This window comes from Antechinus flavipes, chromosome 5 (genome assembly GCF_016432865.1).
Source record: "Antechinus flavipes isolate AdamAnt ecotype Samford, QLD, Australia chromosome 5, AdamAnt_v2, whole genome shotgun sequence".
Lineage (NCBI taxonomy): Eukaryota > Metazoa > Chordata > Mammalia > Dasyuromorphia > Dasyuridae > Antechinus > Antechinus flavipes.
In genome coordinates, this window is record NC_067402.1 from 68,142,254 (window position 1) to 68,168,324 (window position 26,071).

The 26,071-nt window shown below is 37.5% G+C and overlaps 2 long non-coding RNA genes across 6 annotated transcripts in view; one reads left to right on the forward strand and one right to left on the reverse strand.

The window, feature by feature from the left end:
- The window catches only part of LOC127564563 (uncharacterized), a 262,634-nt gene that overhangs the window by 122,818 nt on the left and 113,745 nt on the right, over nucleotides 1-26,071 (forward strand). The window lies entirely within an intron of this gene.
- On the reverse strand, nucleotides 960-24,148 carry LOC127564564 (uncharacterized). The gene is made up of 2 exons (XR_007954303.1): nucleotides 23,903-24,148; nucleotides 960-1,231 (listed from the first exon to the last, which is right to left on the reverse strand). It is a non-coding gene; the product is annotated as an uncharacterized LOC127564564 (long non-coding RNA).

Consider the following 26,071-nt stretch of genomic DNA (forward strand, 5'->3'; position numbering starts at 1 on the left):
CACCACGGGAAATCGGCCTGCATCCTAGGCCACCCATTGCTTGGTGAGCCCAGTGATCATTCCCTTGCTTTAGGGTAGCAGATGTTGCAAGAACCCAAATATGGGGCTGGACTGCGATGTGGGCAAAAGGCTCACTGCGGAGGTTCTAAGTGGCAGTCCATGTTTGGTAGATGGTGGAGCAGATGTGTGGTCAACAGGTCAAGTCAGAGCTCCAGAAAAAAAGGATGACGAGATAGGGTCTGAGCCGAGGTCAGAGCAACAGCCAAACTTTGTCCCTGAAGGGTGAGCTGTGTTGACAGAAGCTTGCTTTCAATCACCCACATTTAATAGAATGGCTCAGGAATTTCTGGGTAGGGACATTCTACTCAGCAATAAAGGGGCTTGAGGGATGGGGTGCCACAGATATTTTAAAGCTCTAAGTTTGAGAGGTTTTTGGATCTTTTGTTGGTTTTTTTTTGAGTCGATATAAGAATCATCTTCATCTGATGGAGAGATGATATCATAACCTAAGGTAGGTGGAAGAGCAAGAAAGATGGATACGATCCCCTGAAACAGGGGTCATTGCCATCTGGAATGATTGTTAGGCAGTCTGTAAAAGAACATTTGCTTGGAATTTTGACAGACAATGCAGAAAAGGAGCAGGAGAAATGGAAGGAGAGGGAGATAGTTTCATGTGTATTTGTATTTTTTTCTTCTCTCTGACTATATTATAAACCACTTTAAGTTAGAGTGGATGTTTATACTCTCTGTATCTCCCACAGTTCTCAGTACATAGTAGGTGCTCAGTAAATACTTGCTGAGTGAACCATACAGTACTGTTTTGTACTGTTACTTAACTTTTCTTATGCATGTGTCCTATCTCCCTAAATAGGTTGTAAACTCTCCCAGACCTGCCATGTATATTATATCAATGCTACGTGATAAATACGGAAGATGCTCAAAAAAAACCACATAAAAGATCATAGTCTTAGAGCTTTAATATTATCCAGTCCAATCCCTTCATTCTAAAGATGAAGAAACTGAGATCTCGAGAGATTAGTATTTTGGCCAAAGTGTCCTGGAGGTGAGTAACTGAGCTGTGATTTGAACCCAGGGTTACACAGCTAGTAAGTTATTGAGGTCTTCTTGACCCCATATCACCAATCTTCTCTCCATTATACCGTTCCAAAGTAGAAACAATACTCTACAGGTAGGCACATATTGAAGATAATGTGGATTTGGTTCCAGACCCCTGCAATAAAGCAAATATCACAATAAAATAAGTCACAAGAATTTTTTGTTTTTCTAGAGCATATAAGTCATATATATATTATACTGTATTCTATTAATATTTTTGTTTAAATTTATGTCTAATAACAATAAATAAAAATGTATATCTAAAAATACCTTAATTAAAAATACATTTTTGCTAACCATCATCTGAATCTTCAGCAAGAAGAAATTTCTTTGCTGATAGAGGATCTGGCCTCATGGCCACTGACTAATCAAGGAGGTGGTTATTGAAGATTGGGACAATTGTGACATTTTCTTAAAATAAGACAACACTGGGGCAGCTAGGTGGCACAGTGGATGGAGCACCAGCCCTAAAGTCAGGAGAACCTGAGTTCAAATCTCGCCTCAGACACTTAACATTTCTTAGCCATGTGAGCCAGGGCAAGTTTCTTAACCCCAATTGCCTCAGCAAAAAACAAAAACAAAACACACAAAAAACCCCAAAACAAAACAACAACAATAAAAACAAAAACAAAAGAAAAAAAAGACAACATTGAAGTTTGCTGCATTGATTGACTCTACACTTGAGTACTTAGAGGCCATGGTAGGGTTATTAATTCGCTTAACTACAATATTATTGTGTCTCGTGGAATGAGGGGGCCCAAGAAAAGGGAGGGGGACAGGGGAATGGTCAGTGGAATAATCACAACCCATCGAATACTTATCGATTAAGTTTGTTATCTTATATCAGCATGGTTATTGAAACCCCAAATTGTGACAGTAACATCAAAGATCGCTGACCAAAGATCACCATTAGTGGATATCATAATGAAAAATAATAATTAAAAATGAGAATTACCAAATGTGACACAGAAACATAATATGAGCATATGGTGTTGAAAAATGGTGCTGGTAGACTTATTTCATGCAGTGTTACCACAAATTTTAAATTTGCAAAACAACAAAACAAAACAAAATCAAACCCAACTCAACAAATCCCCCTCCCCCAAGCCAAACACCCACAATATTTGTGAAGCTAAAGAAGATGAAGCACAAAAAATGAGGTATGCCCAAGGACTAGTTCTCCAGAGAGAGATTTTCTGGGTATTAATATTTGTTTAAATTTCCTCTTCCTCTCTCTAATTTTTTTCCTTGAAAATTAGGACAAATGTTCCTGGTTGTGCCTATTTTAGGAAAGCTCTCTGAAAGGTTGTTTAGTAACAAAGAAGAGGCATATTTATTTACTCATTAACAAATTTGCTTCTTGCAGCTGCATGTCCTGGATTGTTGGCTAATTCTTAGTTATTCAGTGTGCTCCTCTTGGCATCAGCTTTGTTGGCTTTAGATTTTAAGTCCTCAGGGGGAAAGAATGGGATTTTACTTGTTTATACTGTACCCAGCACACAGCCATGGCCATTTGGCAATCAATTAATAGTTGTCTTCAAGAATTTGAAGGGCTATCATGTGAAGGAGAGATTGGATTTATTCTGCTTAGCCCCAAGGGATAGAGCTAGGAATGATGAACAGAATTCATCTCTCATACAGAGAGAAAGATTTAGGTTTTTATAACAGCTAAAAACTTCTCCACAACTAGATAGGGGTGGGGACTGGACCTATTATTCTTCTCGATGAGAAAGCCTTCTAACCATCCATCGGGTACCTCGGTAGCACAGTGGATGTTGTTGCTGTTGTTTGTAGTGGATAAAGTACCTGAGTTGGGAAGACTCATTTTTTTTTTTTTGAGGTCAAATCTAGTCTCAGATACTTATTAACCATGGGACCCTGGGCAAGTCACTTAACTCTATTTGCCTCAGTTTCTTCATTTGTAAAATGATCCGGAGAAGGAAATGGCAAGTAATTTCAGTATCTTTGTCAAGCAAACCCCAGACGGGGACATGAAGAGTCAGACATGACTGAAGTGACAGAATAATGACAACAAAACAATCCATACCATTTTATAATCTGATAGAATGAGAATTTAAGGGACTAGAATCACATAGTATGTGTTAGAGGTGGGATTTGAATTTAAATTTCTGACTCCAAAGCTGATTCCAAATTGGGGATATTCAAAATTGTAATATACTGTCTCAGTAGTTAGTGGACTCCTTCTCAGAGGAAGTCTCTGAGCAGGATGATCATTTGTTGGTTATGTGGTAGAGGAAATTCTTGGGGTACTTGGTATTCCCCCTCTCAAGTCTCATATTCAACAACAACAACAAAAACTACTGCTACTTCTTGGAAATAAATCAATGGAATTATAACTAAGATGGGGAAGCTGGAGCTGTGCTCCAGGGTGCAGACATTTAGAGGTGCTAATGACACTTTCAGTCATTTGTCTGGCAGTTAGTTTATCACCTACTTATTAATAATTAATTAAAACAGGAAGCTACCTAATTATATGTGACTTTCCCTTCTCCTCAGGAACAGTATCTCAGGTAAATTCCATACTATCTTTTTCTGCCCTTGGACCACCTCATTGGCACTTGAAGGTAAATTTTGTAACACTTGCCCTAAGTGCAATTACTCCTTATAGATTTGTCAAACATACAAGGAATGATTGAAAACCTATTGAATTGGTACAAAGTACAATGTTAAATGCTGAGGTTGTTACAGAAAAATATGACAAAATCCCTACTTTGAAGGAGATTACAATTTAGTTGGAAAGAAAATACATTACAAATACACACACATGCATATGTATAGTCATCATATAACACAATACATAATATATATGCTATATAAATATATATATACCATATGTATACATATATAATACAATACAAAACAAATAAATGGTTGAAATAAAAATTGCTTTGGAGTTCAGAATAGGAGAGAGAAATTATGGGCTTCAAAGATGATAGAGAATTTCAAATGGTTTAGTTAGATTCACATGAATGGAGAGGAGGTAAGAAGGTATCCCAGGGAGGTGGTATGGTATGAATGTAAGTTATATGAAGGAGATTTTAAGATTTAAATCTATAAGGTACAGTGAAAAGCTATAAGGGACAGTGAAGAGATCTAGTCAGAACAGAAGTTTGTCATTATCCTGGGCTGTCTTTATCCTGGGTTTGTTGTTATCCATAACCTGTGTGGACCTCAGTTTCCCTAGCTATAAAATGAGGGAGTTGGACTCAATGGCTTTTATGCTCTAAAGCTATGACCCTAAGATCCTTCAATCAATTAATCAATAAACATTTATAAAGCTCCTCCTGTGTACCAGGCACTGTATTTCAACGATGGCTTGAGAAAAATTGCCACCATGATTATTTCTTTACATTGTTTGAAACATTATCTGTAAAAGAATGCTTTGGGAAATTCTACTGAGTCATTCCCTCTGAAAACAGCTCTTTTTCTCTTCTTTCTCTGTTACTGCTATTAATATTTGTGTCTATAACTGCTCTGAAGCCAACCCTCATTTTAATTCAAGCCCTGCTGTAATCTTGCTGAACAGGACTGGACCCAGAGAAGTAGGAGAAAGTGAAAACAGACTGGCAAGATCCACTTTATTAATGATGATCTGCAAATTCCCCAGCAACAACTCCAAACAACATTTTATCTAAAATAAATGTTTAATATTGATAATGGATCGAGGAAGGATACTCCCTTGCAAAACTAACATCTAAGACCTCAGAAGCATCTTTGAAGCTTGGGTTATATTAGTCAACTTCCTGTTACACATGACACCTGGCCCTGAGAGGTTGGGAAGTTTGTGTGGACTGAATGCCAGGGTAAGAGGAAGAGAACTCAGAAATTCTAACTAAGCTTAGAAAGTAAAAATACTAAAAATGTAGATGAGAACTAAAAATGTGTCCTGGAAATATGTGTGTACATATATATGTATGTGTATATGTGTATTTTTTTTTCCTGAAGAGCCAATTGTTAAACATTTACTAATATGCTACTGATGTCTCTTTGAGGTGCAAGACAGAAGTAATGTGGTAAAACTTGTCAGCCTAGGGACCTAGACTGTGGTCTGAGAAGGGAGAAAAAAGGGGACCATATATACCTCAGTGATGGTGATCAATCCATATTCAGATATTATGATTCTTGCCTTTTGGAGGAGACCTCCTCCCTCTCATCCTCCATCATACATCATATACAACTTCATCCTTTTCTTCCACCTGATTCTAATGTTGCTGTCCTTGGTATTTCAATTGGTCTGTGTCTAACCGACATTAGGGGAAATTTTGAACATTAAGTCAGATATATGTCTAGAATAATGTGATCCGATCCGTATCAGCTGTTGACAGAAGAAAGAATAGATTTAATTTTGACCTGGGAGTTTAATGTTAACCCAAGGACCCTTTGGCTGGACAACCCTTAATTAGTTGTGTTGGTCTGTAACTTCAGCTATGGTTTAAAATACTGTAGGGAAAGAAAGACTTTCTAGAAATACTTTATTCATAGATAGAGTATAGAATCAGTGGATTGGCTTGAAAAGCTAAAGACAAGAAGTTCAGTGATCATAAAACCAGAGAAAAACCCATTAGAAACAATATGACATTCAGTGGAAGAGGACAGGTAATAGCATAATGATAGCATTAGAGGGCATTTATTAGCCCTATAATGCAAGAAGTATGAGGTTCCTTAGCAATGTGTGTGCTGTGGACACATACCCTGCTATATATTCTTTAATATATGTTCCTGATATGCATGCATTTTCTTTGTATGTAGCCTATGTGTTTTGTCCTAGGTTAGATATATTTTCTTTTTTTAAGCACTTTCCCTTCTTGGTGATGTAATTTGTGGGTGATCGTGACTCATATATGTATGTAGGAGTGGGAGGGGGACTTTTTTGGTCAATTATCTGCTCTATTATTCCCTAAATGCCTTTTATTTTGAACTAACATGTCCTCTGGCTGCCTAGTAAAAGGTAAACACATCAGTGGGGGCTCCCGAGCTATATAAAACCAAACCTGGGCTAGCTTTTCTGGAGATGGGTGTGGAGTGTTGTGTACTAGAGGGGATTTCCTCAATTGTGATATTTAAAAATAATCATCATCTCCTCCCTCAGGTTTCTCTTTTCCAGGCTAAATTACATCTTTCAGCTTTACTCCTTTTGTGTCATTCCTCCTTTTTCTATATTCTCTTTTCTCATCTTTCACTTATTACTCTCACTTCATTATTATTTAAACTTCTTTTCTGCTCCACCCTTTATCTCCTCTGCCCCATTTAACTTTTAAACATATTTTTTATGTATAATTATTTCCTAGTTACATGCAAATATCTTTAAACATTCATTCAATTTTTTTTTTGAGTTCCAAATTCTCTTCCAAGGCAGAGACAACATGGTGGGGTAAAGGCAGGAACTCACAGGATCTCCTCCTCAAACCACTCTAAATTTCTTTAAATAATGTCCAAACCAATTTTAGAGTAACAGAACATTCAAAAAGATGGCATGTAATGTTTTCCAGCTGAAGGAAACTTAGGAGGTCAGCAGAAAAGGTCTGTGAGACCAGGATGGGAGTCCAACCTGCAGTCTTGGTGCAGGACTCCAGCCCTGGACCGGATTCTACCTCAGCCCCAAACTCTGAATCAGTGGCAGTACCAGTGGCTTCCAGACCTCTCAGCTCAGAGACACCAAAGAGAAGCTGGAAGGTTAGCAGAAGGTCTCTGGGACCAGCGGGGGAGCCTAGCATGTAATCCCAGTGTAGCCCCAGGCCCAGCCTGGATCCCAGCAGTGGTGAGGTGGGACCTCTGAATCGGCAGCAGTGCTGGAGACTTCTAGATCTCTCAGCCTGGGAACACCAGGAAGGACTCAGAAGGTCAGTGGAGATGGTCTGTGGTAAACGGTGGGAGTCTGGTGGGCAGTCCCAGTGCAGCCCCCCCCCCCCAACCCCAGGTCAAGAGTCAGCAAAGCAGATCTCTGTAGTTTTAACACATTAACTCTTACAGCTACAGTGGGGCCAGGACACACCTAACAGCTCCAGGGCAGAAAAGAATGTTTGTGGTCAGATTCCTAGAAGGACTTTTGAAAACACAAAACCCCTGAAGCTTGGGACAATGCACTCTCAATTCTAGAAACAGATCCCTACTTTAACAAAGAGTTAAAAGCAGAATGATAGGCTTGGAAAATGAACAAATGGAAAAAAAAATTGTTCTGAATAGTGAAAGTTACTAGGTAATAAGGAACATCAAAACACACTCAAGTAGATAATAAAGTCAAAGGTCCTACACCCAAAGCTTCCAAGAAAAATAAATATTAGGCTTAGGCTATAGAAGAGATCAAAAAGGAGTCTGAAAACCAAGAAATGGAAAGAGAGGAAAAATTAAGAAGAGATTTGAGAGAGGTGCAAAAGAGAATACAAAAAGCCAATGAGGAGAAGAATCCCTTAAAAAACTGATCAAATGGGAAAGGAGGTACAAAAGCTCACTGAGGAAAATAATTCCTTAAAAAGGAGAACTGAGCAAATGGAAGCTAATGACATGAGAAATCAAGATACAATAAAGCAAATTTTTTTTAAATGAAAAAATATGAAATAGCTCATTGGAAAAAAAAAACAATTGATCTGGAAAATAGATGCAGGAGAGAGAATTTAAAAATTATTGGTCTACTTGAAAGTCATGATCAAAAAAAAAAAAAACCCCGGACATCATCTTTCAAGACATTATAAAGGAAAACTGTCCTGATATTCTAGAATCAGAGGGTAAAATAGAAATTGAAAGAACCTACTGATCATTTCCTAAAAGAGATTCCAAAATGTAAACTCTCAGGAATATTATAACCAAATTCTGGAACTCCCAAATATTGTAAGCATCCAGAAAGAAGCAATTCAAGCATATAGGAGCCACAGTCAGGATAACACAAGATTTAGCAGCTTCTACATTAAAGGACCAGAGATTGGATTGGATTCCAGAGAGCAGTAGTGCTAGGATTAAACCAAGAATCACTTAGCAAAACTGAGTATAATACTTCTGAGGAAAAGGTGATCATTCAATGAAACAGAGAATTTCTAAACATTTGTGATGAAAAGACAAGAGGTGAATGGAAAATCTGATTTGCAAATACAGGATTCTGCAGAAGTATAAGGAAGTAACCAGCAAAGTAATATCCTAAGGAACTTAGTAAGGTTTATCTGTTTACATTCCTATATGGGAGGATGCTACTTATAACTCTTTAGAACTTTCTCATTATTATGGTAGTTAAAAGGAGTATATATAGACAGAGGGTGCGGGTCTAAATTGAATATGAAGGAATAATATCTTTTTTAAAAATGGTGAAATTAAAGAGTAAGAGGAATGTACTGGGAGAAAGGGAAAGGAATGGAAGGGAAAAGAAGGAGGAGAGAATGAGAGAGGGAGCCTTACTCTCTCAGAATTGACTCAAAATGGAAATAACATATATACTCAATAGGGATGTAGAAATCTATCTTACCCTGCAAGAAAATAGGAGGGAATGGGATATGGAAAGGGAGGGAGTGATAAAAGAGTATACTGGGGAGGGAGTGGTCAGTACCAAAACACTTTTGAGGAGGGACTAGGTAAAAGGAGAGAGAGAATATATGGAAGGAAATAGAAATAGTAATTGTAAAAAGAATTTCAAAGCAAAATAATTTGAACATGGTTTCAAATTATTCTCCAGGATGGTTATTTTCTTAGATCTAGAGGGAACTGAGTCAAATTTATAAAAAAATAAGAGCTATGTCCCAGTTGATAAATGATCAAAAGATAGGATCTGTGCCCAATGGGTTATAAATTCATGCATATCCTTTGATCTAACAGTATCACTACTTGGCAAGAATACCAAAAGAGATTAAAAAAAATGTGCAAAAAAATCTTCATAGCAACTCTCATCAAAGGGAAAAAAAAAAAAAAAAAAGGAAATTGAGGGAATACCCATCAATCTGAGAATGGCTCAATAAATTGTGATGAGTATTTATGATGGAATATTATTGTTCTTTTGAAAATGATGAGCAGGATACTCTTAGGGGAAAAAAATCTGGAAAGTTCTTCATGAATTTAAGCAAAGTGAAATATACTGTATACAAAGTAATAGCAATGTTTTGGGATGACCAGCTGTGAATGACTTTGCTGTTTTCAGTAGTACAATCATCCACAAATATTCTGAAGTACTTATGATAAAAATCCTTTCCATACCCAGAGAAGAAACTGATTGTGTCTGAATACAGATTGAAGCATTCTCTCATTCTCTCTCTCTCTCTCTCTTTTTTAAAACTTAATTTTTCTTGAGGGTTTTTATTTTCATTAATTGGGAGATCTATGTTTCCCCCCCTACAACTTGACTTTTATGGAAATGTTTTGCATAACTTCACAAGTGGTTTCTTAATTGTGGGTGGGGATAAGTGAGAAAACTTAGAACTCAAAAAACTTAAAAACAAATGTAAAAAAAATTGTTTTGATTGTAACTGGGAAAAATATAAAATAAAATAAAATATAAAAAACTTCACAAAACCACAAATTCTCTTCTCTCCTACTTTTTCTCCATCTCTTGAGAAGGCAAGCATATATTTTTTTACATGTAAAGTCACAGAAAACATTTTTATATTAGTCATGTTGCAAAGGAAAATACACACATACACAAACTTGAAAAATTAAAAAAAAGGCTCTTTTTTGAAAGTTTGGGTTCAATCTGTGCTCAGCATTTATCAGTTTTCTTTTTCGAAGTAGACCTCATTTTTCTATCATGGATCCTTTGGAATTGTCTTGATCAGAATAGATAAGTCTTTCTTAGTTGAATATCACATACTATTGATGAAGTGTGAAAATTGAGGTGGGAGATCCCTTCTGGGGGGAGCTGCAGGTCATATGTGAAAGAATTTGCAAACTTGAAATCTGTGTGTCAAAAAAGAATTTATTGGCACTGAGAAGCCAGCTTGCTAGGAAGACAGACTTCTTAGTGGGCAAAGAGTCCTGGAAGGATAGCTTGCTAAGAAGACATCTTCCTTGGAAAGCATAATCCTGTTTAGGATTTCTGCAAAGACAGTTTGACCAACCCTTGATTATATTGGGTAAATCTTGGCCTGGGGGGCTTGAAGCAGTTTGGACTTCTCAATCGAAGACTATTAGATGGAGATCTCCAACAAAATCACTTAACTTGGAGTTTGAGCTACTATGAGTGGTTCGAACTAACCTTCAACTCAATAGAGGATATGACTATACCTGGCCAAGATCTCCAACTGAATGAAACCACTTAACTGAGTTCCCTGAAGGGTGGGCCTCTTTCAGAGGGGAGTTTGAGACTCAGGAACTTCCCCCAAGGAAGACAGTTTCAGGATTCACTTAAAGGTTAAGGGGACACAATTTACATCATTTCCCCCCCCCAAGATTTCAGTTTACATCAATTTCCCCCCAAAAGATCTATTTATATCACTGTTGCTCCTAATGTATGGATTATTCTCCTAGTTCTGTTCACTTTACTTTGTATCAGCTCATATAATCTTCCTAAGTCTTCCCAAGTGTTTTTCTGAAACCATCCTGCTTATTATACAAAAGCATTACATTATAATCATACTACAATTTGTTCAGTCATTCCCCAATTGATCGGCATTTCCAATTCTATCACTAAAAGAGCTCTATAAATATTTTTGTACAAATAGATCTTTCCCGCCTTTTTCCCCATCTATTTGGGATATAGTGTAGTAGTGGTAATCCTGGGTCAAACTTTTATAGCTTTTTGAACATGGTTTCAAATTATTCTCCAGGATGGTTGGATTAATTCACAACTTCACCAACCTATTTCTCCACTTTCCTCTCTACATCATGTAATTGTTCTTTTTTGCTGTCTTCTTTTTTATTTTCACATCCTCTCTCCCAGTTGCCCTTAGTTAATCTCAACTGATTTTCATTTTCTTTACTGTTCCTTTCATTTTTATTACTCTATTTGACCATTCCCCATCCATTCTCTGGTGAATTTTTTTCATTTCCTCCCATCTATATATTATGTCCTCTCCTTCTTCCCTTCTGCCCTTTGACTTCCATTGGCAAATAGACTTATTTCTTCCTATGGACTGGACTATTTCCATAGGAATTAACTTGGTCTGCTAGAGCAGAGGTATCAAAGTAACCCTGCAGTTGTGAATCCTATAACACTCTTGAAATGCTTTACTAATCAGACTGATATTATTGGGAAATAGTTAACAAAATAAGTGAACATACAAAAGAATATAGATAATGTTAGTATGTGATTTTTAAAATCAATAGGCAGCTGGCAGAGATCCTTAGATATGATTTAGTTGTCTTGGTTCCTACTTGAAGTTGACATCACTATTCTAGAGAGATTTCCTATAGATACACTATATAGCTCAGAATCATGAAATACCATGAATTGCCAGTGATCCAAAGGTCAATGGAGAGATGTATACTGGATTCAAGCATTCTGTAACATATTACCAACAATAACTTGTGCTAAAGAAGTTGTCTGAAATACTCTATCAGGGACCCAGGAGACTAAAAGGGAGGTGGGGTTGATCATATGTCAGGGGAGATGGGTGGGGAGTGGGTAACAGATGGATGAGTATTTCACTGGTGTACATGAGACATGGAGTTCAGAAGCACTTTATGCATGAGTTAAGGAAGGACTTGAATAATAAATAACAGGATGAGAAAGCATAATTAGATTGTAATATCTCCCTTCCCCTTCCCCCCTAATCTGGAATACATTCAATTCAATAAACATTTATTAAGTGCCTACCATGTGCTAAGTGCCAGGGATGCAAATAAAAAGACAGTTCCTGCTTTCCAGGAGTTTGCAGTCTAAAGGAGAAAGATTAAATAAATTCTCTATCCTTTCTATCAATCAGTCCAAAAGCATTTATTAAATGCCTACCTTGTGCCAGGCACTATGTTAACTAAGGATAAAACTGCATTAAATTAATTAATCCCTACTTCAAAGGAAGTTACATTTAAATGGTTGAGGCAAGGACATATATGAGTATATATAGAATGAATAAATGTAAAGTAGCTAAATACAATGTAGTCTGAGAAGGAAACCGTTAGAAGTCGGGAGGATCAGAAAAGATCTCAGTGGTACTTAAATTGTATCTTGAAGGAAGAGGATTATGAGATAGAAGGGGAGTATATTCCAAGGATGGGGGTGAGGTGGGTGGCCAAGCAGAGACAAAAAGTGTGAATCTTAGAGTTCAGGAGAAAGAGCAATGTCCACTGAGGCTAGAAATATAGGTAGAGATTATTTGGTGTAGTACTTTAAAAGCTAAATAGAGGGACTTGTTTTTTAATTATTCATTAGTGGCAATTACTCAAATGTAACCCTAATTAAGTCCCAAATCTTTAACTTTCACTCATTTATATTTCAATACTGTTTGGGGTTTTTGATTTAATTGGGATAGGTCCTCTCATACTTTTGCAGATGGCAACACCTTACTAAGTGACTTTGGGGATGGCAAAAAAAAAAACTAAAATTAATGGTCAAACTTTCCCATCCTGGAAACTATAGGATGTCTTGGAAGGGCTTGTTAAAGCTGGCCATCCTTTTGGTAAAAACCACTGAGAACTCTGAATTATCTCCATGCTATCATCACAGGCCACAGAGAAGGGAGCTGACTCATATTCATAAAATCTCTTATAAAGTGGGTGAGTTAAAGAATTAAATAAAATTCTCACTTGGCTCTTTATTTTTATCAACACTACCTCGGCTCAAGATCCCTTAGGAAAAGCATTTTGAGACAAGCAGAATGATGTCCTTCCTGCCACAACATAATTTTATAGCTGTCAAGGGAAAACCACATATTGTACCCCCAACAAAAACTAAGATAGAATAGATAATAACCACTCCCTAAGGGCATCATGCATCAGCGCTACTCAGGAGGAAAGGCAGCAAGAGCTTGAAGTCACTGTTAACTCTTTATTTTAAAAGACATGAAATGTGTAGCTGATTGCGTTTACTAGAGTTTTTGTTCATCGCAGACTGGGTCACTGCTTTTAATGGACAAAATAGTCTAATTAGTCAAACGATGTGGGAACCTTGTATCCCGGCTAAGGTGACCCCCAAAAGAAAGGAAAATCTGAGAAGTTAAAGTTTCTTCCTTTATTGTTCATGAAGTTTGCTTGTCAAGACCAAGAACCTCCTATATGTGTGAAAACCACATGTGGATGCGTTGGTTATCTCTGTGTCCTCATATGAAATACCTTGCAATTTACTTGAAAATATCAGGACTGAAATAAAATAAACCTGAATTCCTTTCTTTGCATTTTCATAATATCTAGAATTCTGTGGAAGGACAGTGCCCAAATCTTTCAAATATTAGTCATGTGAAACTAAAATTTCCCTTTTTTAAAAAAACAGTCACCTGATTCTAGCTTCCTACAAAATAATCCATATATGACAATTTTTCTGACTTGATTCTTGATCATCTATCAAAAGTTCTTAAACTAGAGTTCATAGAACTTGGATAGGAAAATAAATTACTTCTTCATTTCAGCATATTTGGTTTCTTTTTTAATCCTGTGTATTTTCTTTTACTCTGAGAAGGGTTCTATAGACTCCACCAGATTGCCAAAGGGATTCATAACTTGAAAAGGTGAACTCCTGACCTAGGCAAATAAGAGCAACTGATATCTTAACTGTCAGCCCTCATGAAGCTTCAGTTTGTAAGGGGATCAAATACTCACTTTGAGTTGTTGGGGGACATGGCCAAAGCTTCTAGTTAATTTCTCCCAGTTCCCCATCTTTACTTGGACTAAAAATCCTGAGAGATCTTATTTTGAATAAAAGCAAACAGAAACTACTGGTGTGCCCTCACAATGAAGAGGCCTCCCAGAAAGAAAATACTTAATAAAAGTGCTGGAATAAATTTCAAGAAGGAAAGAGGCTAAGAACAGAATCCCATGGATCTTGTGTTAAATTTTAGAATATTTATCTTCCTCTGCCTTTTGGGGGTGGGTTGTTAGTGACTCAGAGAACTCTGTGGCTAGAAAGAACTTTAAGAGGTCATCCGGTTCTCTTTCTCCCTTCCTCCTTCCTTCCAACATCTCCCCCTTGAATTCAGATAGATAAGAATCTATCATATTTTTAAAGACTGCCAAATAGATTGCACAACCTCCCTTGGTAGCTCATTCCAATGTTTAACAAGTCTCTCTGTCAGGAAATTCTTCCCTATCTGTAACTTAAGCCCCGGGTGCAGCAACATGGGTCTGTTTTCTTTTGATTTCTCCTTTGGGGAATGGAGATCCAATGTGTTGGAGTCCTTTACATGCTTGAGGTATGATCCACCTCTCAATTTTTCTTCTCTAGGTAAAACAATCTCTGTTCCTTTACCTTTTTTCTCATAGACCTATCTTATTTCCTAACATTTCAATTTTCTATCTGTCCCCTGAATCCTTATCAGGTTTGCCACATTCTTCTTCATAGTAGAGAAAGGAATCTGATACAAGGCCAAGGAAGGGTGTACCATGATGGGAAGATTATCCTCCCAGGATAACTCCCACTGCCATCCATTTATAGATTTATATTCCAATGTCTAAAGAAAATTTCAGTTAACTCTGAGTCACCCTGGCGCTTTTTTGAATCCTGTCTAAAAAGTCAATATTTTCCCTCAATATTTGAGGGGAAAAAATCCACTTCAAATATTGCATACCTCTGGGAAGCTAACCAAAATTTCCCCATGCTATAGAACCAAGAATAACACAGAGCTTGAGTAGTTTATTTTCTGGTCTAAATTATGATGGATTGCCAACTTTGAATAGTTTTAATGCAATCAGCATTAATCAAGAAATCATCATTAATTAGGTCTTATTCCAGTGTTATAAATAGGAGACATTGCCCAACCATACTCTGAGAGTTTAAGAGGACTCTCACTTGGCCATAGAGACAATTGGGAGAAAGCTGAGCTCTGCTAAGCAGTCTTAGTAAGTGCCACAGAACTGTTCACACTTTCCACTAATCGCCCATCAAAGAACATTGGAGAACTGTGTCTATGTGGCAGGACCTGTGTCAAGCTTGGCACCTTACCTGGATTTAAAGCAGATCATGGATATTCCTGGTCGAGGAGTTTGTGATCTGTGAAAATCACAAGCTAAGCAACTGCTTGGCATTCACTTTGGGCATGTGAAAAAGTAATTACAGGCACCTCCCAGAAACCCTTTAAGGCATAAAGTCATTTTGGCCTCTGCTGAGAACTCCAACTCCAGAAATGAACCAGAGGGACCATTCCAGGTTGATATTAAAAAAAAGGGAAATTCCAGCCCACCACACAGAGATCCTTTCTTAAATTAAGGAAAAAGTCCTGGCTGGTAAGTCATTCTTATAAACAGTTAGCAAAGGCAGAAAACAACCAGATGAAAGATTCATTTAGTACAAAGGAAGACCATGATATGGATGTCTCATTTCACCTACAGATGTTTGCCTCCAGACTTTTGTGGCTTAATCTTGTAGTCTTTTAGATTCATGGTAGAAGGAAAAGTTTTTAGAACATTTGGCTGGGATTTGGGGAAGGAAGGGATGGGGGTAATTGGTTAGAATTGTGGCACATTTTGCATTCGATGCATTTAGTTTAAGAAATGACAATACCTATATTTTCAGGGTATATGACTCAATGTTGTAGAAAATTTCAATCAGATTAATATCTGACTCATATCTAGAGAATGTTGATACAGTTGAGGAGGGTTATTATCCCTATATTACAGATACCAAAGATAAGGCAATAAGGGGGTTAACTGACTGACCATGGAAGAAATACAAATAAGACACCGTTACTGCCAGCCTAATTTAGTTTTGACAAGACAGACCTGTGACTGTTCCTCAGATTATCAGGATTTTTCAAACGCTTTTCTGTCTCAGATACTACAATTCCCATAGGGCTCAGGGAAGAATATTGTGAGTCAGATGTATATTATATCAGCTTCAGATTTTTTAAGGGGATATTAACTTGAATAATAGATGGTAGGAAGTATTTATGGAAGAAGATGGACTCTAAAACCCAGCTGAACCGTTGTTGGCCTTTTTCTCTTGCGCTGGACACATCTTGGTGCCCATTTATGTGGCTTTCTGGTTATATGAATATACCACTGGCTACATTTAGAGTATTGGTGCATTTTGTCTGGTGAATCAACATCAATTTATCCATTGTATTTGGGGAAATATTTCATCTAAGAGCATAAAACCAACTTCATAAATCTCCAACTCTTGATATTTCAGAAACCAGGCATTCCATTTGACATGTGTTAGGCAACTGTTTTGAATGAACTTGCTCCATGTGAAAAAGTAATTACTGCAGTGCCAGAGGAATGAAGCTAATTCTAGAGAGAGCCTTTTGCAGATAACTAGAGGGAAAAAGCCTTGGCTGCCTCAGAATGCTGCAGCTTTATCCCTTGTGAAAATTCACCCTGCCCTAATGCTTGAGAATAGAGAAAATGTGAGTTAAGTGTTAGCTGATAGCTTGCTCAGTCGAAGCTCTGTAAATATTCTCTCTTCCAGTCTTCTCTAATGTAAAACCGGCCATCTGCATTGATGGCTTTGCTCCCTCTTTAATAAGTTGTAAATTGAGTAACATAATTCTTCCCATGTTCAAAACTTGTAAGCTACATACTCCATTCATAAATTGGCTGACTGTATGTTATAACTTGTCTGTCAGCACATTCTTTCATTACAATCCTGGGGTTGGTTTCTATGCATTTCAAGGGCCCATCCACTTGTGATTCACTTCATTTGGATGTATGCTACATGTTAGTTCTTTGGAGGTGTTGATAGGACCCTTGTTTGTGTTTGACCAACACACCAATGCTCCATGACGGTGTCTAGAGGGTTGTAAAAGAATCTGAAGCCAGCACGAGGTTTTATTTCAATTTGTCAGATTTGCCATTTTAAAGATCTTTCAAAAATATAATTTAATTTTTTAATTAAAATTTTTTTCTACTTTATATTCTTCCTTCATTGAAAAAAAAGAAAAATAAGGCTCTTATAAATAAATATGCATATTCAAAAAAGACAAATTCTTGCATTGGTCATGTACCCCCCAAAAATCTCGTTTTATATCCTAAGTCCACTATCTCTATATCAGTTTGTAGTATGCTTTATTCCTAGGCTTCTTGAATAATAGTTGGTCATTGTTTGGATTGCAGTTCTAAAATCTTTCAGTTATTTGTTTTTCTAATATAATTATACAAATTGTTCTTCTGGTTCTTTTTTACTTCATTCTGCATCAGTATAAATCTTTCCAGACTTCTTTGATTCTTTCCCTTTTATTATTTCTTACAACACACCGGTATTCTATTAAATTCACGAATCACAGTTTGTTTAGTCATTCCCTAATAGGTAGACACCCCCTTGGTTTTCAGTTCTTTGTCACCACAAAGAGACTGGTGACTAAAAGTATTTTTGTGTAGAGGGATCCTTTCCCACTTTCTTTGATCTCTTTGGGGTTTAGGGCTAGTAGTGGTGTCACTGAGTCAAAGGGTATGTATGATCTAGTAATAATTTAGATGCAGTTCCAAATTGCCAGAATGTCTGGACCAGTTCACAGATGTACAAACAATACATTAATTTGCCTGTTTGCTAACAGCTTCTTCAAAATTTATTTTCCTTTTATGGTCAACTTGCTTAATCAGATAATATAAAGTAGAAGCTAATTTTAATTTGCATTTCTCTAATTATTAGTAATTTGGAACATTTTTCATAGGGCTACAGATAGCTTGAATTTCTTTCTTTGATCACTTAATTTTTTTAGGGTTTTTTCTTTTTCTTTCTTTCTTTCTTTCTTTCTTTCTTTCTTTCTTTCTTTCTTTCTTTCTTTCTTTCTTTCTTTCTTTTTTTTTTTTTGCAAAGCAGTTGGACTTGCTTAGAGTTATACAGCTAATAAGTGTTATGGGTCTGAGATAAATTTGAACTCAGATCCTCCTGATTCTAGAACTCGTGCTCTATACACTGTGCCACCTAGCTGCCCCTCTTTGATCACTTCTTGCTGAAATGTTTTTTTGCTTAATTGGGTAATGATTTTCATAAGGCTCATCTTGAAGTAGGTCTGACTGTCCATATTTTTCAAACACATCCTGTTCTGCCATGACTTTATAGGCAGTCTGTGTTTGAGTCCTATAATTCCATCCTCCAATCTCCTTTTGGCTCTATATGTTTTTGAAATCAAATCATCATTTTCTTATACCTGGCTCTTTATATTCTTTCCATGTGACTAGGTCAGAGATCTATGTCTAGGGCAGAGGTTCTTGACTTGTGGTTTGGTCTGTAAACTTGTTTGTTTAAAAAATAACTCATTTTTAATATAATTGGTTTCCTTTGTAATATTATATATTTGTTTTATGAATTTAAAAATCTTATTCTGGGAAGGGGTCTATAGGTATCACCAGATTGAAAATGGGATCCATGATTTACAAAAAGGTTTTAAAAAACCTGATCTAGGGGAAAGTTTAAAAATATTTTGAGTGAAAATTATAATTTTTTTTTTGCTTTTGAAAGAAATGATCATTTTTTAAATGTACTTCTCACCACAAGGATGATGGAGAAATAGTTTCATTTCCTTTAGCATCAGGGAAATTCTTGTCTTATAAAAAACTATAGAACCTATTGGCATGCATGCCATTTCAGAAGCCAAAGCCATTGTTTAGATCTTCATTATGGAAGTGGGGATGCTGTGTGCTCAAAGGGCAAAGATAAGATGCTGCTGTATGCACACATTATTTTTCAAAATATTTATGATCCCACAAAACAACATCTCTTGGATGAAGTAGTAAATAACTCAAGCCTAGCTCAGTACAGCATCTATATTTATATCGTCGCTGGCCTAAGTCAACCATGAAGGAGAAAACAACAGGCGCTTGAGCTTCCTTTCTTACTACCTTAGTAATAATAGCATGAGAACTATTAGAAGGCAGGGATTCCTTAAGCAGAGAACACTGGTCGCAAACATTTTATGCATATTAGATAAAGGGTCAAAAATGGTCTTGGCAAACCTCTCATAAATAAGAGGTGGTGTATAGTGGAATGGCTACTGGAGTTATAGTCAAGAGGTCTGAGTTAAAAGATCAGCTCTGATACTTACCACTTATGTGAACTTGAATAGGTCACTTAATTTTGAGGGGTTTTATTTTTTTCTATCTGTAGGATGGGGGTAGGAATGAAAAATAAAAAAAATTTGATTAGATCCTCACCCCCTTTTTGTGTGTGTCACAGATCTCTTTGTCAGTCTGGTGACATCTATAGACCCTTTCTCCGAGTAAGGTTTTTAAATGCCAAAAATACACAGGTTTACATTATATTGGTTAATAAAATATAAAATTTTAAATATTTTATAATGTACAATTTAATCAATTATTTAAAAAACTCCAACTCAAACAAGTTTATGGACCTCTGGGTTAAGAACCCTTGGTTTAGAATGATCTTAATGTCTCTTGTGTCTCTTGATTCTATGATGATGAAATGCTTTTAGAAAGTGTCTTTGAATTATTGAATACCTCACATGTTTGAGACTTAAAAAAAAAAAATCAAACCAAAAACAGAGTGAGCAAAAGTGATTGCTGTTAGAATGACAGTGGGGCATTTTGCTGTTTTCACTCTCTGTATAGGGTTATTTTTGGTCTCCCCTATGAAATTTATTATGAAATCTGAATTAGAGGAGGAGTTTAGAGGTCATCTGGGTGGTTAGATGGTGCAGTGGATAAAAGCATGGGATCTGGAGTCAAGAAACTCATGTTCTTGAGTTCAAATCTGGACTCAAATACTTACTAGTTGTATGACCCCGGGCAAGTCACTTAACCCTGTTTGCCTCAGTTCCTCATCTGTACAATGAGCTACAAAAGAAAATGGCAAACCACTCCAGTATCTTTGCTAAGAAAACCCTAAATGGGATCACCAAGAGTTGGATACAACTGAAATGACTGAACAACAACCACTTAGGAGGTTGCCTAGTTCAACTTCCATTAGACTGTAAGCTCCTTTTTTCCTCCTTTCTTTGAATTATAGGGAAAGTGTGGATCTACTTTAGTGTATTATTAAAGGTGTTTCCTCAATTGCAAGTTGAACTTTGTAATGACTTCACAACTCTACTCCCCATTCATTTATGTACCAGGTACTGGGCCCAGTGCTATATTTACAAAAGCAAATTTGAAGCAGTTCCTGCTTTCAGGGAGCTTGTACTCTTTAGGAGGAAATCGCAAGTATATATATCAGTGTATACAAACTATTTACAAAGTAAGTAAATACTGTATCCTCACAATAATCTTTTAAAGTCCATAGTGTAGGTCTTAATTGCTTCTGCTTTTTAAATAAGAAAAATGAGATTTAAACATCATAGAATCACAGATTTAGACCTAGAGGGACTTTAGACATCTTCTGATCCATAAATTCATGTTGTTTGTTTTTTTTGTGTGTGTGTGTGATATACCCCTTTGGCAACCTGTAAGGCCTACAGATACTTCCTTCTCCAACTAATGTATTAAATGCATAAAATAAAATAATTCAGATTACAAAGGAAATGAATATATTGAAATCAAGTTATCAGAATAGTTCATGAACCCCAAGTTAAGAATCTTTGATCTAACCCAAATCTCTTATTTTATAGTTGGAGAAACTGAAGCCCAAAGAGTCTGTGACTTGCCCCCAGAGCACACCACATGTATATGTTGAGTCAGAAGTTGACTCCAGGTGTAGACTCTCTAAGTTTGCACCTGTTCTGGGTTGTGATTCTTGAGAAATAGAATCTACTGATTCCAATTTGGAGTCAAATTGCACATGTTTATACAGCTCAATATACAAACCAGTAGCATAAATCACACATGAAAATCAGTTATTTCATTTTAGCTTCATCTTGAATATAGTCATAGGATTTAGAACTTGAAGGGAACTTAGAATCTTGTCCAATTCCTTCAATTTTTTATTGTTGTTGTTGTGTCATGTCTAACTACTCTTTGTGACCCCATTTGGGTTTTTTTGGGAGGGGAAAAGGTATTGGAATGGTTTGCCATTTCCTTCTCTAGTCCATTTTACAGGTGAAGAAACTGAGGCAAATGGATTTAAGTGACGTACTCAGGCTCATAAAATAAGTGTTTGAGGCTGAATTTAAACTCAGATCCTCTTGACTTCAGGCTTGGGACTCTATCCACTGCACCACCTAGCTTCCCAGCTGCCCAATTTACAGAAGTAACTGAGACCCAGGGATATTAAATGACCTAAGATAGAGCAGGTAGCCAGAGTCAAATTCTGGCTTCTTTTCACTGTACCACAGCTATCTTTCTCTATGTTTATTCCTGTTCCATTCAAATAAATTCACTCCCAAATATAAGGACCATTGCCTAATGGATTTCATAATTGAATGAAAAGACTTTATGTAGATATAAACTAATAGAGCACAGATTTAACTAAACTTAAAGGGAGTGAGGAAAGAATTAAAAAAAATTCTTCATGATTTATTATACTTTTAAAAAACACTGCTAAGGATGCCGAGCCTAAAAAAAGGACCTTTTCTTTTATGTCCACATCTCTGACATGCCTTTAAATCACAACCTTGCATTCGCCATTGAGTTCCCCAGCGACTCGGGAGCCCGGAACGTACCCCATCCACAAAGCCATTGAGTGCCCTACTGTGGGCAATTGTATCAAACGCAAACATTCGGAGGTTTCCCGCTCTCCCAAGCCATATAGGAAACGCAGCCAGGAGTTCCATCTGGTACGCCATTTGCTAAATGTCCCATTTATGTCGAATCCCAGAAAATGTGACTGTTTAAAGTCCTGGGGAATAAGGTTTCCACTCAGCAGCTTTCTAATGGACACGCACAATTCTCTGTAGAGAAAGAGCAACCCAACAAGATGCTCTGGTTACAGATGCTTGCGCACGAACTCGGTCAGCTTTCCCTGGGCAGTCCAAAGACATAGCCGGCACGGAGGGGAGACTCCTTAAGCTTCGGGGGAGGATTGATTGATATTTTAGCCATCCATAGAGGGCAGTGTTGCATATCTGCAAAAGCCGGCTCTGCAAAAGTAACGGGTCTATCAGGGCAAGTTCCATGCATCTTTCTCCCACACGCTTGGCAAGAGCTTAATAACGAATATGAGCAATTAAAGCGACTATTTCGTGGAACATATGGCTTTTGGACGAAGCTCCTTATTACTTCATCATAATTTTGGATATTTGCAAAGGGCTGGGTAGTCATTTTTAGTCCTTATTCCTCACCAACAACCCTCACTGGAAGGCTAGTATTATTAATTACACTTTTCGGGTCACACAATCAGAAATTGTCTGAGCTGAAATGAAATCCAGAATATTTGTATCCCAAACTGAGGAGGGGGTCATATTTCTGAGTGGAATCTGCTTTATCTTTCAGGATCTTCTTTGAACTAATGAGAAAAAAACTGTCCATGAGTCCTGGATAATCTGGGAACGAGTTGCTTGGCTAGTGATTAATTGTGACTTCTCTTAACTGATTGCTTTCTCTACCATGAATTTGCTGCCCTCTATAATAGCTGTGAATGACCCAAATAGATAAACTAGACTAGAGGATTCATAGAATTCCTAGAATTCTTCCAAGCCTTTCTTTGGATCATGAATCTCCTGTGGCAGTCTGGCCCCTTTTTTCAAAACAATTAAAAATTAATCATTGAAGGAAATGGTAAATTTTAGTTGGCAGTTAATGAGACAAAGATATAATTTTTTTTCCTATATCTGAAATCTATCTAAAGACTCCTAGGTTAAGAGCCTCTATTCTAGAGGAGGCATAGTGGATAGAGTTACAGGCCTGGGGTTAGGAAGACTCATCTTACTGAGTTCAGATCTGGCCTCCTGTACTAGGGGTGTCATTTGTACTAGAGGCAAGTCATTTAACTCAGTTTCCTCATCTGTAAAATGATCTGGAGAAGGAAATGGCAAATCACTCCTGTATCTTTGCCAAGAAAACTCCAAATAGGGTCACAAAGAGTCAGATGTAATGTAAGCAACTAAACAATAACATGTATTTCACATATATCTACAAATGTAGATGCTGTCTACCCATTAGAATTCAAGCTTCTCAAAGCCAAAGACTCTTTCCACTGTAGTTTCTGTATTTCCAGAATGTAAAAAAGTCGGTACCTGGCCCATAGTAGGCATTTAATGGCTACTGGTTGATTTCTTAATTAACGAAGCCATTTCCTTCCTTAATCTTATCCTTGAGAAAAGAACTATGGGTGGTTGAGACAAAGCTGAGAGCTGAACATGAAATTCATTCATTTATATAAGGTATCATTTTGTCTGTGTCCCAACCCTACTGTCCCTGAGAAATGAAGACAAATTTTCTAAAACCAATGCATTGTCTTCAGTTCTTACTCTATAATCTCATGATCTTTCTCACTGTTGTTGACCTTGGTCAAAAAACCCCTCTCTTGGTGTCTCACTCTGCAGCTATCTGATCGTTTCTTAGGTTAAGCACATGTTGTCTATGGTATCACTGCACATCCAACCTCCCTATTTCCCTGAAAGTGGGGCGACACATTCCATTATGTAATGTGCTGGCAGCCGAATAAGAGTCAAGCCCTTCCTGAGCACAGCTGTAATGTATGAAGTGTCAGCTCTAAAGTGGAGACTATTTCTTACAAAATGGCTTTGATAAATTGGTAAATGGAACTGACTGACAAAAAACTCCATAACAATGCAGTATCCTTTCATTGCCAATTTATTCCCCAAACACCAGTAAGGCACAAAGAGGCTTTATAGACTAAGTAGATGCCATTATATTTGTGAGTGACAAATTAAGATGACAAGATTTTTTCAGTTGAGCACTTGCATTAAATACGCACCTGTCAGTGGTCGATTTTTCACCCCGCTTGTTGTTCTTTGCCAGCTCCTGAGGTCTCAGAATGGTTGGCACATTGGGTGGAGGAAGTGTCTGGATTTACATGAGCTTTTTTTATAACCTATCTATCTGACTGTCCTCTCTGGCCTTCCTGCCCACATGGACCTTTTGTCAACCACTGGGCAGATTCTGTTGATCTATGTATACTCATATGTTACTTTCATTCTTAGTAAGGAAGGTGCCAGCCCAAGGGCAGTCGGAAAGGGTGGAGAAAGACTAAGATGCTGCCATTGCCCAGGACTGGCTTAATGGGACCCACCCAGATCTGAAGGTGTTGTGCCCACATCCTCCTTGCCTGCAGCTAAGTTGCAGATATAACATATTTCTGTAAGTGTTGTTGTGCATTAGCCCCCAAGGTTGGTTAGTGCCAGGCAGACTAGACTGGTATCTGGAACACCTGGACCACAAAACCATACATTGCACTTCTTTTCTTAGCTCCCCTTTGCAGATTCACAGATGCTTTTAAACCAAGCTTGTCTGGAATCTACAAGAGTTTTTCTGAACCAGAATGATGTCGTGGTAACCAACTAAGTCTTGGATGCATACTTTTAACAAGATTTCTAAACACTCATAATAATATTTAAAAGCCACGTACATGTGCCATGGGGAAGGAGCAGCGAGTTGGCCAGTGGATAGAGTGCAGGGACTGAAATCAAGAAGACTAATCTTCAGGGGATCAAATGCAGCCTGACTTTTACTAGCTATGTGACCTTTGTCCAGTTACCTAATCCTAATTGTCTCAATGTCCTCATCTATAAAATGAGCTGGAGAAGGAAATGGCAAATCACTCCAGTATCTTTGCCAAGGTCACAAAGTCGACATGACTGAAACAACTCCAAAGCAACAATATAATATGGAGATTTTGGTAGTGTCCCTTTAGCTGAAAGGGACCTCCCCAAATAAACTGGAGATAGCTGTGTAACATGTTAAGTTGGGAATTGTAAGACCTCATCTAAATTCTTTATCTGATTGAATTGATTGAAATGATTTTCTCAATGTCCCATAACTAGTGACAGAGCTAAAAACCACACTTTTATTCTTATTACCTATGTGACTTTAAGCCAGGGACAGCTTCCTTCAGGTTCATGGTCCTTACCTGAAAAAGGAGGTTGTTCTTGTCATGGTATCCATGAACTTGTTATGGTAACTATATTTCAACATACTGGATTCCCTTTGAAATTCTATGTATTTTATCTTATGAATTTAAAAATATTATTCTAAGGAGTTTCCTGACTGCTAAGTGGATCAATGAATAGGGTGCCAGGCCTGAAGTTAGAAAGACAATCTTTGTGAATTTTAATCTGCCCTCAGATACTTACTAGCTATGTGACCCTGGGCAAGTCACTTCATCCTGTTTGCCTCAGTTATCCCTTCTGTAAAATGAGTTGGAGAAAGAGATGGCAAACCCTTCCAGTATCTTTGCCAAGAAAACCCTAAATGGAGAAGAAGAACCAGTTACAACTGAATTGACTCAACAACAACAAGTAGTCCCCAGCTTTACCAGTCTGCCAAATGCTTCATGAATGAATGAATAAATACATTTAAAAATGTATTTAAATGCTTACTATGTGCAAAACACCGAGATTGCAAATAGAAAAGTAATACCATCTCTGCTCTCAGAGAACGCACATGTCGAGGGAGGAGACAATGCATGGTGGCTGCAGCTGCAAATAAGCGGGAATGGTCCCATGGTCCTTAGGCTCCAGTGATAAAGCTGACCATTTCCATGGTTCAAATTGTATCCATTTTTGATACTGAGCTTTTAACAGTCCAAGGACTCTTTTGGGTCTGTAGCCTCTGCAGGGGCAGTGGGCCATGCTGCCCTTTCCTCAGGAGCTCCTTCCTCAGAGTGACAGCTGCAGGGACTTGGGCCATATTCGTAAGCCTCCTTGGTTCAAGGCCTTGGGCAGTCTTCATCAAGGACTGAAGGCTTGGTCATGGTGCTTGATTGAGTGGGAAAAGATAAAAGGTAAGAGGAGTTTCCCTCAAGTTTCTTTTTTGCTTTAACTTAGGCCATCATACAAAAAAGGTTGAGAACCTCTGAATTAGATATCTCTGAAATGCCTTACGCCTCTAGATCTGGTGATTCCTACTCCCATTCTAGCCTTTTCCC